The sequence below is a fragment of the Argopecten irradians genome, chromosome 5 (assembly GCF_041381155.1).
Source record: "Argopecten irradians isolate NY chromosome 5, Ai_NY, whole genome shotgun sequence".
NCBI classification, from domain to species: Eukaryota; Metazoa; Mollusca; class Bivalvia; order Pectinida; family Pectinidae; genus Argopecten; species Argopecten irradians.
The window spans coordinates 35,143,350-35,159,895 of record NC_091138.1 but is presented as its reverse complement, the minus strand read 5'-3'; the positions used below and the strand labels follow the sequence as shown (position 1 = coordinate 35,159,895).

Sequence of the window (16,546 nt, the reverse complement as noted above, 5' to 3'; positions counted from 1 at the left end):
GTTCGGAAAGGACGTCAGTAAGTTGTAATAACTTTTGTCCAATCCATTTGTCTCATGTTACAATAAAATTGCTGTTAACTAAACTAAAAACATGTATTTGGACCTGTGTAAAACATTTGCAGAGGTTTTGCTGAACAATTCACAGAATGGCAGCGATCCCGGTAAAGAGCTATAATTTCCAAAATTGGCATGCACAGCGTCTGAAATTGTTCTCATTTCATTAGAATTTAAGTCCCCATCATTAGACAAAATTCTGACTTTAAAGACTTAAACTTCAAACAAAAGGACTTAGATAACAGAGTCCTAAGTTTTGTTATTTGTCTGAGATATGACAATACTTCCGACTAGGCTAGTCCGAGTCAGAAGATGTTACTACAACCTATCATTTGTATACCTTATGTGTAAGTGTCCTGTGATCGCGCCTGATTTAACAATATGCGTGTAGACGTGAAAATATCGATATAATCAAATCGCCCAATCAACTATATATTGTGTATTCCCATACATGTATCTAACAATAGATGGCTGTAATATAAAGCGTCACTGTAGCTAGCTGGTATTGGTCCGACTCGGCAGGTTCTTCCCAAACTCGTTTGCATGTGTTTGTATAGGTCTATATATAAAACACTCTCGGCATACCTGTATACGTAGGAGCTACAAAGCGCCAGGTAAATGATTACTGCGCCATTGTACGTAATCATTCATGCGGCACGCCTAGGGTCACAGGACACAGTCAACTGGAAACAGGTACAAGCGGTGACTGCCTCGTCTCCATTCTACCTTTCGTTTCGGAACGGGACCTGCCATTCTCTGTCATCTATCGGATAAGAAAACACGACCACCGTCCAGTCATGGGGGACCGAATGTGTGCCAAGGTGATGATGGCTTTAGCCACCATCATGTTGCCGATTGTGATAGTTTTCATGGCAGTGTCTTTTGCTACAGACTACTGGTTGGTATATACAGTAGACAGGAAAATCCTTCAGGCTTCTGACAACGCCTTATATCTTAGTTCTACTACAAATCTCGCCGATGGCATGTATACTCATACCAGGAGGAATGGTCTCTTCAGGACGTGTTTCCCTGGCAACGACACACAGTGTGAGTATCGAAATATTTTTTTTATTTTTATATTTTTGCTATCAACTTCATAAATATACCTATGCCCCACCCAGAAACAGTCAAAATGGCGACCATGTGGACAAATTTATAGAACATATATGATCGTACCTATTATATTCGGGTACCAAATTTACATTGGTTGTTAGTTGAAGCATAAATTATACACCAAACTATCTGCCAGATTCTGATTTTGTCTTTGACAGTTTGACAAAAGTCTATTTATATTACAACTTATTTCTTTTATTTTACGTTGTCTTGTATGTTCACAGAACTTGTAATGGCTTTTTGCTTCCTGTTTGGAGAAAAACTAATGGTCGTTATTTTTCACGAAAATGTAATCGGGTGATAAAAGTACCGACCCGTGGTCTCAAGAAAGACACATTCCGATGTGTATCCCGGGGGTGGGGACTGATTTTGTTTACAGGTGTTCATCATATTGATCGGACTGTTCTGTTGGGGTCACCCATGCGAAACAAGATACATAAAGCTGTCATCGGATCTCTTGGTCATATATATATATATCCCACATATGATTAAAAGCAGCGACATCTGTTTGTAGTAATTGTCTTGGTAGATTATAATCAATAATTTACTGTGACCCATAAACGTCGCTATTAATAGCATTTACATCATTAGGACTGCACAGTTTTACAGTATTATCAAGTGGTATTACTTATGTACATCTCGATTTCATGCTGTCAATTTTTTAACCGGTAGAAAACCAATCTGTCATTTTTGTTGACCGTTCGATTATTCTGCTAAAAACTCTTTATTTTGGCGCCTTTTAACTTCCGGTTTCTTGTATCTACCAAGATTCGTGCACATTTAAAGCAATTTCTTACATTTTTGTTGAATGTATACTCCTAAATTGGTATCTGATCAGTTTCAACTGTTCTGTTTTGAGCCCTTTTTGGTACCATTCACTGCACTCAGTCAAAGCTATTGTATCCCTACACTTAAATACATTGCTCTTTATTGTAAAACAATGTTGTCCGTGGATTCTGTCCCCAAAAACCAAGCATTGCATTACACAAACCAATCGGTGATCTCGGAATCAAATAATTACCCATTGCCAGTTATACAAACACATTAATTTCATTTCCATCCATTTGTACTATATAAATGATAGACGTCCTTTAGCTATTTTAGTATTTTCGTGCTCCTATTGGACAACAGCTTATTATAAATACCGATTTCTCTTCCATTTATCGTTTTACTGTTTCATCAGAACTGTTACGTCTTATTTTTTTCGAAACATCATACTTTTGACCTTTAAAATCATCTAAATAAAATAAACATCTAAATGAAGCTGTCTTGCACTGTAGATTGATACAAACACTTGGATTTACCTAAACATAGACATTCGGCGAGATGACACTTCAGCTTTCACTATTACAATGGAATATACTGCAGCCTCCCAATACACAACACATTCACTCTCCCAATCATGGCATACAGGGAAGGTCGTAATAACATGACCAATGGTATTTATACAACGTTAAACTTAATAAACCAACCAATCCGTACATGGATGAATCGTTATCCTAGATCTTTTGTATGTTGTTGAAACGCAACTTGTCTACACCATAAGTTTTATTTTTTGTTTTATCCACGACCATTTAGGCTTAACCCATCCTAACCCATCGCCCTGGATTGTATTGCCAGATTTTGGTCTTGGCTCAATAGGACTTTATATCTGTTTCGATCGTGAATTTTATGTATAAAACCCATCCTAGAATATCTCTTTCTGATATAAAATAGGACAGTTTGTGTGTTAGATTTACCAGGGTGTTTAGCGTGTGGAACCCAACACCAAATAAACAATACACTGGCATCCATTAGCCCAGTAACCCAATCCATTGTGGGACATACCTTAATATCTGGAGTGGAACAAACTATACTCGCGTCTAGGATGTACTAGCAAGGGTATATTATACACTTCCTATGTAGTACTACGTTTTCAGCCTGGTGACTTTAATTGTCGCCGCACCCGTAATGGAAATAGACATTAACTGAGTTGGGGAATTAAATTGTTGCCACACCCGAAATGGACGTGTCCGATTTATTTAGGAAATAGAGAAAAGTTAAGAGTATACAGAGGGTAAATGTACTTAACAACTGTCCCTTAAGGGTTTTATGCTAGAAACCCATAGTGTGAATGTTTGGTAATGAAACGCTGAAAGATATATGTCGACAATAACGTAATTCGGTATTGCAGCCGAGTTTAATTTGAGATCATTTCCGGACTTCGAAACCGAGCGAAACAATTGTCTTTCTAAAATATATATAGTTTATCTTGTGAAGTCGGATATTCATGCTTTAAAGCTTGTTCTCCGTAAAGGCTAGTTTTAAGGTTTCGCCTTGTGCTTATTCACTTGTGACGTCTTGATTTTGATTTCAAAATTTCCACAGCACCACCCTTATTGACGCGGTCAGTTATTCTACTCGAATAGGCACGTCAATGGGACCCTTACAATGCATATGGCTGTCGTACCGTGTTTGCTTTTGTCACGAGTGGACTGTCCAGATAATCTTTAAATAGATTCGCGCTCGATAGCCGCTTAAATCCCTCCAGGGAATACGACTTAAAATTGAAGGTTTCAAATTTTCTCGCTATTTTTCAGTAAAATGACACCCACAGAATACTGTCCGGTGAGGAATGTTTCCAACATTCCAAACATATTCATGTTTATACGACGACACCCTGTAACGTCATAAAGGAATAATACCACGCTCTGTTACGTCATTTCAAAGTCAGAATATTATATAGGTCAAATAATATTTGAGAATTCCGGTATAAAATTATACCCATGTACCTGTTTATAAATGATATACGCCTATGTGTGCGATGCACTAGAAATAAATGAAGTGCAACGAGGTGTTTTGTCGACACATCTCGACCTGTTTAAGTTTATTGTAAAATGAAGTATTTTATCACAAGAATCTAGCGCATGAAATTGACACTGTAACGCTGTGTAGAACAAGGGGTTGTTGGTAGTACCACCCATCCGTGTCGTAAATTTATTGTCGAGTCGCTCATAATGTCGTGGATCGTCTAGTACACACCAATATCTCACACTTGTAATTTGATAAAATTTCAAAATTCATGAGAATATCATAATCTACATTGCACAAGCGGACAAGTAAAAAAGGGACGCTTGCTGAAATTGACAGTATACATTTGTATGTCCCAGTACCGAGACTTCACTCGACTTTACATGCAGAATTCACAGGAACTGGGAAATAATCCCAAAATAGTTTAAGATAAAATACTTGACGCGTATATAAATCTAATGGTGGAATATGCGACACACCAAGCCCCTGTGAGTCAATGAATCGGATTATTTAATGAGTATTTAAGTATTAAATCTTTTAACTGTAAAGTCTGAAGAACGTAAAAAAAAAGTTGTAGACTGAAAAACAGTGAGAGCTTAAGCAAAAGAGTTGAAACACGACGCCCTTTGTAGGTAGCCTGTATTATCATCTATATTTACACATAAGAGTCGTCACATAATGTCTGTATTGTATGCTATCCACCCTTATTAGTCATATTTATAACCACACCCCCTAATGGGCGTTAAGCCGACACCCGCTAATAATTCATCAGATATACGTTTGTATGTAAAATTAAGGTTATATGAAGACAATCTATGTAGCCAATTATTATTTAAATGACACAATGTTTTGTCTCGGTTGAACAATTTATCAAAACATCAGGTGCTGTAGACCAACAACTGTATGGTAACACAAAGTTCCGAGACATATTTTTCTATTCAAATATTCGAGTTACGTGTTTTACGCAACGTTTTGTCCCATGCAAAAACAATCATTTGAATATCTGATAGTTTTTAGACTCTTACTACTTTTTGTTAAACAAAATTCAGACAATACATGTAATTGTATTCGTGTCATATTTTTCATGAAGATAGCTTGTTACCATTACGTTCGAATCAATCAAATTTCTAAACCCAATAGCCAATAGACTTACGTAGGTACAAAACATGTTTACATATACACACATACATTTGTATACACACTTAATTCAGACAGCGAAGAGTTACACCAAATATACAAAAAGACGATATCAACTTTGACATATACATAAAGGTATGACAAAATACAAATATGTTCGGTCATCGTCTCTTAATTAAAAGCTAAATGCAAGGCCGCACCTACCTCGTGCCGGTATACCATTTTGAGAAGCGATGGAATGAAGTAAGTATACGTAACTGACTGATATAAATACTCAAATGACATTAAAAACAGCTCTGCTGCATGTTTAGAAAGACATATTTATATACATTTGTTGTACAGTGTGTAATGCTAAGTACACCAGGACGTCAAATTTCCTTCCTCAAGTCGTTTCTCACCATTACGTCTCATAGTAGCCACTTTTCACATAGTACATCTATGAATGACTTTAGTAAATGATTTACTCGGACATAATGGGTCATCATGTTTTTTATTTGGACGAGTGATGGTGGTAATGTCCAGTTTATAGCTGACCAGGGGCTATAATTGTCCAGACATTCCCTAAGGTCAAAACAGGATCAGAATATAGGTCTGACCGAATTTCGTCGTCTTCATATCTCATACAATTTGTAAAACCACAACACATATAAATCAGCCGGGAATCGGTAATTGTATATGGGAATTATGATCATTGAATAATACGAACCATCACAGGGACCTGGCACGAAAATTTTTAACCAATGATATACATATATATATATTATAGTATCAAGGGTATGAACTCGGCGGTCGAGAAAAACGGACCTATTTTTTCAAAACCGTGATTATTTTAATAAATGGGTTCTATACAACAGTGACGGATATCTTACCTTAAAGAGAAATAATTCATCTTTCCATTGAGTGCTTGATGAACAAAATTGGCCGAGTATTGACGAAGTTATGGCTTGATGAATCGGGAAATTTCCGAAAAATGTGCTAGGTAGACATTTCCCTGTCCGGTCGAAATGTTGTCTCGGCTCTAATGGGTACCTCAAAAACCAAGCCAAAATCACAAAATCTACGCTTGTGGTGGTAAAAAGTACCCATAACTGTGTTCATTCACAATCTCCTTTAGGGGTGTCATAACCCGTACTTTGTAGAAACTCCATTTAAACATCGTGTAGCTCACTTACTTTAACCGTTACCGCCATGTTCGTTTTTCTCTCGGAACGCTTCTCGACTTTACATATAGTGACTACATTATGCAAATTATGCAATGTTGTGCTTGTGGGTAAACTCGAGAAGCGTTCCGAAGAACAAATGAACATGGCGGTGATGGTTAAAGTAAGTGAGCTACACGAAGTTTAAATGGAGTTTCTAAAAAGTACGGGTAATGACACCTCCAAAGGAGATTGTGGATGAACACAGTTATGGGTACTGTTTACCACCACAAGCGTAGATTTTGTGATTTTGGCTTGGTTTTTGAGGTACCCACTAGAGCCGAGACAACATTTCGACCGGACAGGGAAATGTCTACCTAGCACATTTTTCGGAAATTTCCCGATTCATCAAGCCATAACTTCGTCAATACTTGGCCAATTTTGTTCATCAAGCACTCAATGGAAAGATAAATTATTTCTCTTCAAGGTAAGATATCCGTCACTGTTGTATAGAACCCATTTATTAAAATAATCACGGTTTTGAAAAAATAGGTCCGTTTTTCTCGACCGCCGAGTTCATACCCTTGATACTATAATATATATATATGTATACTGTTAGTTTAAAAAAATCGTGCCAGGTCCCTGTGCGAACCATGATGGAAAGTACCGAATGATCCCGAACTATGACGGAAAATACCGAACTGTTCCGTTTTAGCTAGAGATATTAATTGAAGAAAGCTTGGAGGACGTTAGAATTCTGGATTTGTTAGTAAATAGTCTAACAGCATACGGACACAAAATAAAACTGCCAGTAATATGTAGATTTGAACGTCTCATTGACTCCAAAAAAGCGACAATTCACGGGCTTTGAAGTTTTATTAGCGTATTTTCATTTTCATTGCGTATCGATGTTTCTATATTCTCAATTTTGCATAAATTTTCGGTAAGTGCAATCCCATATCCTGTTTTGCCTTGTATTAGAACTAAAGACTTGACATTTTAAACTAAAATTTAGATTCACAGTTTGACACGCGCATTAAAGGACTGAACTGAACCTATGAACTCACAGAGGTACGTGTATGTTAACAGTCTTGTTCAACCGGTCGATCGGAAATTTGTGTAAACACTATATGTATTCACATACAACCCAGAAGATCGATTCATACACAACCTCGTGTATAAATAAAGTTTGCAAAGTGGGACACGTTTGCTTCTAAATGCGTTTCATAATTAAACTTCCTTGGCCGTCTAGGGCTACTTTGTACTGTGTTGTATACAGTGAATTAGAGATTTTACGACTTGTATAGATCTACACAAAAATTAAATGCTCTGCATACAGACTGAAATGGAGTCGGGTTCGGTTGATTACAATATGAAACAGCTCGAAATGTCACAATATGTCTGCCCACGTTTGACTGCTAAATACATAATATACAACGCAATCTTCAAGGACATCGTAACGTGACTCCATTCACGATTCCCACCAAGATTTTTTTTCTGTTTTTCCCCTTATTTTTCAATTATGTTCGCTTTATGTATGTTGATATACATGTACATGTTGTGTATGTATATTGTTTTTTAAAATTCGAAATATCAGCGTTACATATCGTGTAAGACATATCCCACGGTCTGGACAGAATTGATATGAAGAGAATACAAAATACATGGGCACGGTTTCTGTTCTAATATTAGAATATAGATCTGGAATCTGTACACTCATATTCGATATCCAGTTATAAGTGACGTAAGTATAAAAAGTTAAGCACACTCAGCCAAATCCGGTACAAAAATGCTAATCATTTGTTTCATAGCATTCGTATATGATAAAATGTATGTAATGTGTACATTCAATTTAATGAAAAAGCCAGGTAATATTTTTGGTAGTGAGTCAGACATGCACCGCTGGCTCGCCATGTACAATGTAAATGACAAGACCCAGTCTGTCCTTAAGGACAAAACTCCTCGCGACCACAGTTCGATAACCTCGGAGCAAGACGCCTTACAAATAAATAAAGCTTCAGTGACAAATTATCTGCGGAAGGCCATGTAATTCTAACTTTGCATGTAACTTTGATACCGAGTGAACTTCACGGATGGTTGAGCAAAAACAGGATTAGATGTGACCAAGTAATGTTTGTTGTGTATATATAAAGCCCTGAGCTTATAATGAAATGAAAAAAATATCATACATGCAAGTATTAGGCTAGAATTTGTTGACTAGTGAAATTGGAAACCCGAAGTTACCGGAGACAAATTACCGCTGTCATCGATTTGTGGGAGCCTTATAGGGCGAAAGTGAGGTGAAAGCCTATTGGTGAACTGTCGAATGTATATATATAATTAATGACATTAATGACATGAACGTGGTTTTCAAAGGATTTAGGCAATTAGACTGAAAGACGTACATAACTCGTGAAAGGATGTACTATTTATAAAGTCATTAAAAATAACGTCACCCTTAAAAACATCATATTAGCTTAATGATCGTGATATAATGTTCGGTCGATTTTAATTAGCATTAGCAAACTGTGTGTATTGTAACCAGAAATCCCGATATACATGTTTAATTGACTTTAAAAATACACCTATTATACAGGTTACTCGCAGTAGTACGGGAGCGCCTATCACGATATTTTATAAAAACAAATGTTCATAGGCAATACACATTCCTTTAGGTGACTCATAAATCTTTAATGACAATAGGCATCTGGCAAAATTTGATGTATTTATACCCCCGCTTGATGTATTGTCATCATCCGGTTGATGACAGCTCCTTAGGAATAAAATTAACGTTGTTTATATTTTTATATGCGGTCTATTGGTTTAATAGAGGAATTGTCTTAAACTCTTATGATCTTTATGTGAATGTGTGATTTTCTGTGGCCCTGATGTGTCGTTTGTATTAGGACCCCGCAGGTTTATGACCATCATATGTATATTTATAATTGGACCAGGTATGTATAGCCCTAGGTGTGACATGGCCAGCTAAACACGACACGATGGTATTATTATGATATTTGACAGACTGGACAAATTGGTACAGTGTCAATGTGTATTAACCTCCATTAAGTAGTCCGTATGAGGAACCTTTGTTAATTAATGTCCCGGTGCTTTCCGTGTATGCAATGTCAAAAACATAGATGAGTTTTGTGGATATTTACATACATTATAAATAATATTACACGCCCCCTCTACACCTCCTCCTCTAAATGAACAAAACAGAGAACGTGACTGCTTTCAAATGTACTTCTGCGGAATTACAAATTTTTGCACATGTTAATGTCATATATTATCTATGTATATTAATAAGTAGCTAATTATCTGCTGTCGTGTGAGGGCGTTGGTCTTTCCATCCGAAACTCGTGATACAATTACCAGCGAAATACATTAATTAGTGAGTAGGCAAGATTTACTCCGTTCATTCGGAACAAAATACGACGTTTCGCTTGCGAATATATGAAGTCACGATCTATACATACCAGGAAGAGTAGATAAATCAATAATTTCCACATATTACAGAGTTCTCTCCCTTGTGGGTAGGTATCCATTGTGATGTCATTATTTTGTGAACGAAATTCACTGAAAATTATGATTTTACGTTCGCAAACAAATGACGTCACAATAAATACCTAACCGTAAGTGAGGCAACACTGCAATATGCAAATACACAATAGCATTTGCCTACACTAGTGTGATAGGTTTAAAGCGCCATCTAGACTTCGCAGCAAATGGCCCATTTGTCTGGGAACACTGGTTTATGGGCTTTGATGTTGCGAGAATGGAGCACAACAAACAGACGAACAGACAAACAAAATACTAAACACAGGTTCAGTGACACTAATATAATACAGGTAATGGTCTGTCAAACCAGAAACAAAGTCGTCCTTGGTCAATAGCCTTTCCTTTAGAAACCCTATTTTTGCCAATGTAACCCTAAACAGACATTGTTTTGGCCTGATCTGCTACCATAAGCCGACCTCCTAACCTCTGTATAACTTGTTAGAAAATTGAATGTATACTGTGACTTTCTACAATTGATTCAAGTTTTACAATAATTTGTTGTACATTGTTTTGCTTGATGTGTTCGTAAGAGTTGTCTCCCTTTCTACTTCCAGTCTTGGATGGTGCTGCAAACTTGTTGGACCAGCATTGCTTCCACATCTCTTACGAAATGCCGGAGAGGACTAACTCGTATACCGAGCACTACATCACGAGAATACGTACGTATATAATTTTATTTTCCTCAAACAAACTTAATAACTTTGGCATTTTACTTCACCTGGAGGTGAACTAAGGCTTAAATCCTCTGTATGTACCGAGAACAACTAGTAATTTGTATTTTACGACCATTATGATCTCAAAGTAGTTTCCTTTCGTTTCACTCCATCAGTACTGACGGACTGAAACAAAGCGTAACTGATAGAACAGAATAGGTTAATGACGAGCACGACTCTTATTTCGATTTTGGTCCTCAGATCTGATCCGATGCTGGTTGGCGTTTTTCATCCTGGCACTTGTTGCCTTCCTGACAGCATTTGTGTTTGGACTCATCCTTATCTGTGTAATACGTCATAAGGCACGCTGGGCCTATCTGGCATCTCTCTTTGCTTTCATAGCAGGTAAGTCACCTAATATGTATGTTGTATGATGTCCCATGGCATTGCTCTTATTGGGTCGTGTGCATTTGATGATTCTCAGAGTCATATTCTGCCTTGTTTCATGATTCATTTAATGGTAATTATTCACTCTTGACTGGAACGAGCATTTTAATTGGTTCCAAAATTCATGTTATTTCAAAGTAAAACAAGGACAATACAAGTTGACAAAAAACAGACTGTACTCGAAACAAAACCGGGCCAAGAGACTTGTGATACGAATACACATACATTGTAGATAAGTATTTGATGGTTGTTTTATTTTCCTTCTAGCCTTCTCCTGTGCTGCCTCAATTGCATTCTTCCATGGCGCCGAGTACATGGAGAAGAACAAGATCACGGACACGGCAGCAAATTTTCCCTATACATGGAGCAATGTAAGTCTTTATTTTATTTAACTTTCCGGTACTTGCTCCGTAAAAGAAAAAATAAGAAGAAAACAAATAAAGAACAGCTTGTGTTGGATGGTCTTTTCAATTGCATGGTTTGTTAAACTAAATTCACTATATGAATTGAATTGGTAAACTTTGTCTTTTAATTTTGCAATATATAGTATTTATGTCTCATCATGTTCCAACCTGGTTTGTCCTGTCTTGTCGCCTCCTGACCTAACCTACTTTAATGTATTATATAATCTAGAATCAGGAGGCCATGAATTTATCTTTTGCAGTCTTTTTTCGCCATATCAAATATTGCTATTGTAATGGTATTGTTGGTATTGGAACATTATTTACTCATATTTTTTCTATACTTACTCTTCCAGGCATTGACCAACGCTACAAGCCGCTCCTACGGTTACTCCTACATCTTGGGCTGGGTCGGTGCTGTCTTGGCCGGTCTGACTGCCTGCTTCTACGCCATCGCTGGATGCCACTTTGACGACCTGTCCTACGAAAAGAAAGAGCCAGTCGCTAAGGATGTCTACGTCCAACCTGAGGCAGGATACTATCCTTCATACAACTACGGCTACTCCGGGTATGGCGCTGAAATGTATGCCCAACAACCATACATGGTCCAGCAACCTCGTTATCTGCCTGTAACTTACGGCGAGCCATACTGGACAGCGAAGTAGGAGGGACGATCACATGACAACAATCATCTTTGCATCAAAATGGTGACCGAGACAGCTGGACCTCTTTTGAAAGCTAGCTGTTGTAGCTATCCACAATGTATTATCATAATCCAAACAAACGAAAGCCTAACATGGAAGCTTCCACAGTTGCATAATGTCTAAAACCAGGTCAAGACTTTCACAAACAGGGATGTGATCTGCTGTGTTCGATACTGTACATTATATGAGTTATCATTGAGGTTTTAAGAGTCAAAGTCCCAGTATTTCCTGTTATACATGTTTCTTGATGGTAGAAGTAGAATATATTATATAGTGTTCATCTTCATCTCCTTATAAGATACTCATTCAGCAAGAACGGTTGTATCTCTATGTGCTTGTAAGGGATGTGAGTGTGTGTTTTCATACACCCGATTCCATATATATGTAATTACTAAATGTTACTATTTCAATGAAATGTCAACTTTAAGATTTATGCATTGCATAACTTATCTGGGTTTATCATGTGGTTGGTCTCAATTTACTGCCAAATGTTTACTTACAATACCACAATCACCTTAGGTGATCGACTCGTCTAAAAATAGAAACATCGGGACCGGAAGTAGTCCTTTTATGTACGCAACCATGTTCATCGCACCAGGTCTCACTATTATTCAATGTACATATCTTTTATAGATTTATGTATTAGCTATATTATGTTTATAAGATTATATATAGATATACAACTACATATAATGTCCAGAGTTCCTCATTTTGTAAATAAGATTTATTGAATCTTCCACTTGCTAAAAATAGACTTGCTTCCTACCTTGTTAATTAATTTATATTATTTCATAAGATGGAGAAGTGTCTGCAACGAACCGATTTCTACTTTTAGGTCATGATTCTTATTTCGACTTTAGGTTTACGATGTATTGAGAGTGATCTCCCTTTATTGATGAAACACCATTATAAGGGTAGTTTATTTAAATGTTTCAAAATTGACTACAAACCGGTCTTTTCGTACTTGTTTTAAGTCATTCCCCCAAAACTACCTCTTGGAATGGTTACTTGTAGGCACTCCTTCATTTAAACATCCAACATAATAGTAGCTATATCCCTTCTTACCTCTTGAATGCTGGATGCTGAGAGTCGCCATTGGCAAAATCAGGCGGCATATCCAGCGATTCGAAAAGAGCCTTTCAATTTATTTTTTAAAGACACATTCCAAAGTGTTTAAGAAATGAATAAGCGGAGCAATATTGATTTATATTTGACTAACAACTTTAAACACATTCATTATATTGCACATGGTTGAACATGTCTGTTTTACAATATATACTTTGTACAAATCTTGGTGTTCTGTTTTTTTATCAAATTAGATAGTTTTGCTATCCTGCATTCTCCCGGATGGAAATATTGAGATTCGCCTTATCAATATGAAACCGATTCATTATAATCATCAATATAGTACCCGAATACTTATAAGTCAAAGTTGCCACTGCACTGAAGGAAATATTCATTGCAGATGTATTACTAAGGCTATCAGTGCATGTTAATTACTCTACATGTATCTGGGCCAAGTTTCAAAACATCCCTTAACTAAGGAAATTCTACAATAATTACAATATTAACATGATTTTTTTTAAAATAAGTATACTCGTTTTTCCAAGAATCGTTTATGAGACATTCCCCGGTTGAGGACAGACATTTTTGTTTTACATTCCGACGACTCACCGACCCCTATATAAAGCGCGTGAATCGACACACGTGCGCTCATTCATGTATCTATACACCTAGCAGTCCACAGGTTATGTCACCTAAAAATAGGTAAACAAAACCCTCACGTGTAAAACTATATGGGACTTTTTTTTAGCAAGAAAACATGTCAACTCCTCTAAGTTGTCATTTAGATGTTTCTCAAAATAAAATTCCAACGCAAGTGAATAGAAATCCAAAAATAATCCGTCCACATATCTCCACGTATATCATCGTACCCGACGCACTCAACTGACCATATACACGTGACTGCGTACCTGACCCGAACGAGCCACAACTATGCAAGAACACACACGTGTCGTTGTACATGTACGTGTAAAACAGAGTGTATATTGAAGTGTTTTATTAGTTCGTATTGGACATATGTTGGGATATAGCTGACAACACATTCATCTATTACTTCAATGAAATATTGTCAGGTGAGTGCAGTGTTTATTTTCAATTTGACATTGTTATTTGCAATATCGGGGCATGTGTATCTGAGACAAGATATGCTTAGAATGATACACGTGTGTCAAGTGTCCCGTGCTTTATATAGGGGGTTGGCCAGTGAAGGTTACTAAGCAGAGCAAAAGAAAAATGGCTGCCACTTCCTTAGATACCACACTGTCATAACTAGGGGATGTCTCAGAAACAATTTTTGAAAAAAAAATATTTCGTTAATAATTTTTTTTTAATTTCAACTGCATGTTTTTAACTTGCATTGTCAGCTTTAACTAAGGAAATTCTACAATAATTACAGAATCATTCTATGTCGATTTTTAAGTTAAAGCTGACAATGCAAGTTAAAATTATTAACATGATTTTTTTTAAATAAGTATACTCGTTTTTCCAAGAATCGTTTATGAGACATTCCCCGGTTGAGGACAGCCATTTTTGTTTTACATTCCGACGACTCACCGACCCCTATATAAAGCACAGGGACTTGTAACGTAGGTTGTGAGAAAGTCTGCTGTGTATACATGTGTACTATATAAAATGACAAGGGAACCAACGGCTCGCTTGGAAGAGGTACACCTGCCTCTACAAAAGTCGCCCGTATTCCGTCAAACATTGATAAATATGTACATATTCAATACCAATATATTCTTAAATAAATTTTCGACATGGAAAACACAACTTCAAACACGAAATAATATATTAACATACCTTTATTTCACTATGAACGTGGAAAATGCAGTCAGATATCACCGATGTCGTTTTGCATGTCCACTGAAATCTAGGTTAAACACGTTTGTGTGGATATTGTGTACCCCATACCCGGACCCGGACTGGAAACACCATATACCCGGTGTCTGTACACTAAAAGCTACAATATCAATGTGGTAACGGTCAAGTACAACATTAGAGTCTCCATTTAAGGTAGATTCTTCAATTAATGATATATGCATCTCAAATAAAGGTTCTTCTAAGAACCTAAACCGTGAAACTTAATTTATACAGAGTCTGAGTACAGAATTTCAGTGTAGTATCGGGTCAGGGCGAGTACACCAAAAAGGTACCCATCATCAATTACAATATGGCGAATTATACGAACAAGAGTCGAGTGCTGGATAAAAAAAGTGTGATTCCTCGCTTAGCTGTTGGATTGGATTAAAGGTAGGTTTCGCCCAACCAAATAAATATTTTTTTGTGAAATGCGATAAGCAGAAGAAAAGATGTAAAAACATAATAAAATAACTCAATTTAATTTCTTTGTGTGTTTGAGATTGAACAAATGTGTCTTGAATACAACATTGAAGGAAATCCTTGATTTATTACGGTGTCCGTCAGACAAAATAATGTGCAAATGAAGCTGCGATGGATTGCGTTGTCGAAGTTTGACGCATGCGCATTGTCACGCACTTAAAGTAAACAAAATGGCTGAACGAAAGTGTGTGAGATGAAAAAAATATATCTGAATCGGCAACAAAGTGGAGGAAATTATAATGGATTCGGTAGCACCCTAGGATATCTATAGGGATTTAAATTCAGAGATGGCATGTAGCAATAGAAGAAACAGAAGCCACATCTCAAGCGGAATTTGCCGGAATCTGTTGGGACTCGTGTAACGGCATTGCACGTGGTGAGTTAAATTTCAACACATATGCCAGCGCACAAACATCCGCAGACTTACTACATGTATATTTGGTGTACAAAGTTAGCGAGCGTATGTAAGTAACATGAAGTGTTTTAGATTATATGATATGTATAAACAGTCCCTCGCACTTCGATTTGTTGTTATTGTTTTTTAACTAAACAGGCCGTGGCAAGACTGTCACTTCTATCTGACATTTTGTTGCACGCTTCCGTTTGTTGCTGCGGCCTCGTTTTGGAAAAAATACGTCATGTTCTATGTAAAGCTTGACTTCGCTCTATTTTTAGAGGAGTATTTTCCTGGTCAAGCTAGGCAACTGACCACCCATATTGTTTGCTGTATGCATTGAAAATGATCTGAAGATTATATCTATGTATAGGATAAATTTCAATTTCGTAGTCTTTATATTTCATTGGGCGAAACCTACCTTTAATGAAAGAGTTATCAGAGATAGCCTATTTGTATCTGCAATGGAAAAAATATCACCAGAAAGTGAAATGAATGCATACAAAATTTGTTACAAGGGAATATGAGTGCTTTTGACCTAGATTTTACTGGACAGGCAAAACGACATCGGTGATATCTGACTGCATTTTCCACGTTCATAGTGAAATAAAGGTATGTTAATATATTATTTCGTGTTTGAAGTTGTGTTTTCCATGTCGAAAATTTATTTAAGAATATATTGGTATTAAATATGTACATATTTATCAATGTTTGACGGAATACGGGCGACTTTTGTAGAGGCAGGTGT

General features: G+C 36.8%; 1 pseudogene across 1 annotated transcript; it reads left to right on the top strand.

Annotated features, from left to right (window-relative positions):
- Positions 1–657: 657 nt before the first annotated feature.
- Positions 658–13,288, top strand: LOC138323657 (uncharacterized; annotated as a pseudogene). The gene is made up of 5 exons (XR_011208577.1): positions 658–1,101; positions 10,349–10,453; positions 10,709–10,852; positions 11,162–11,265; positions 11,652–13,288. The product of XR_011208577.1 is annotated as an uncharacterized protein (transcript).
- Positions 13,289–16,546: the final 3,258 nt, after the last annotated feature.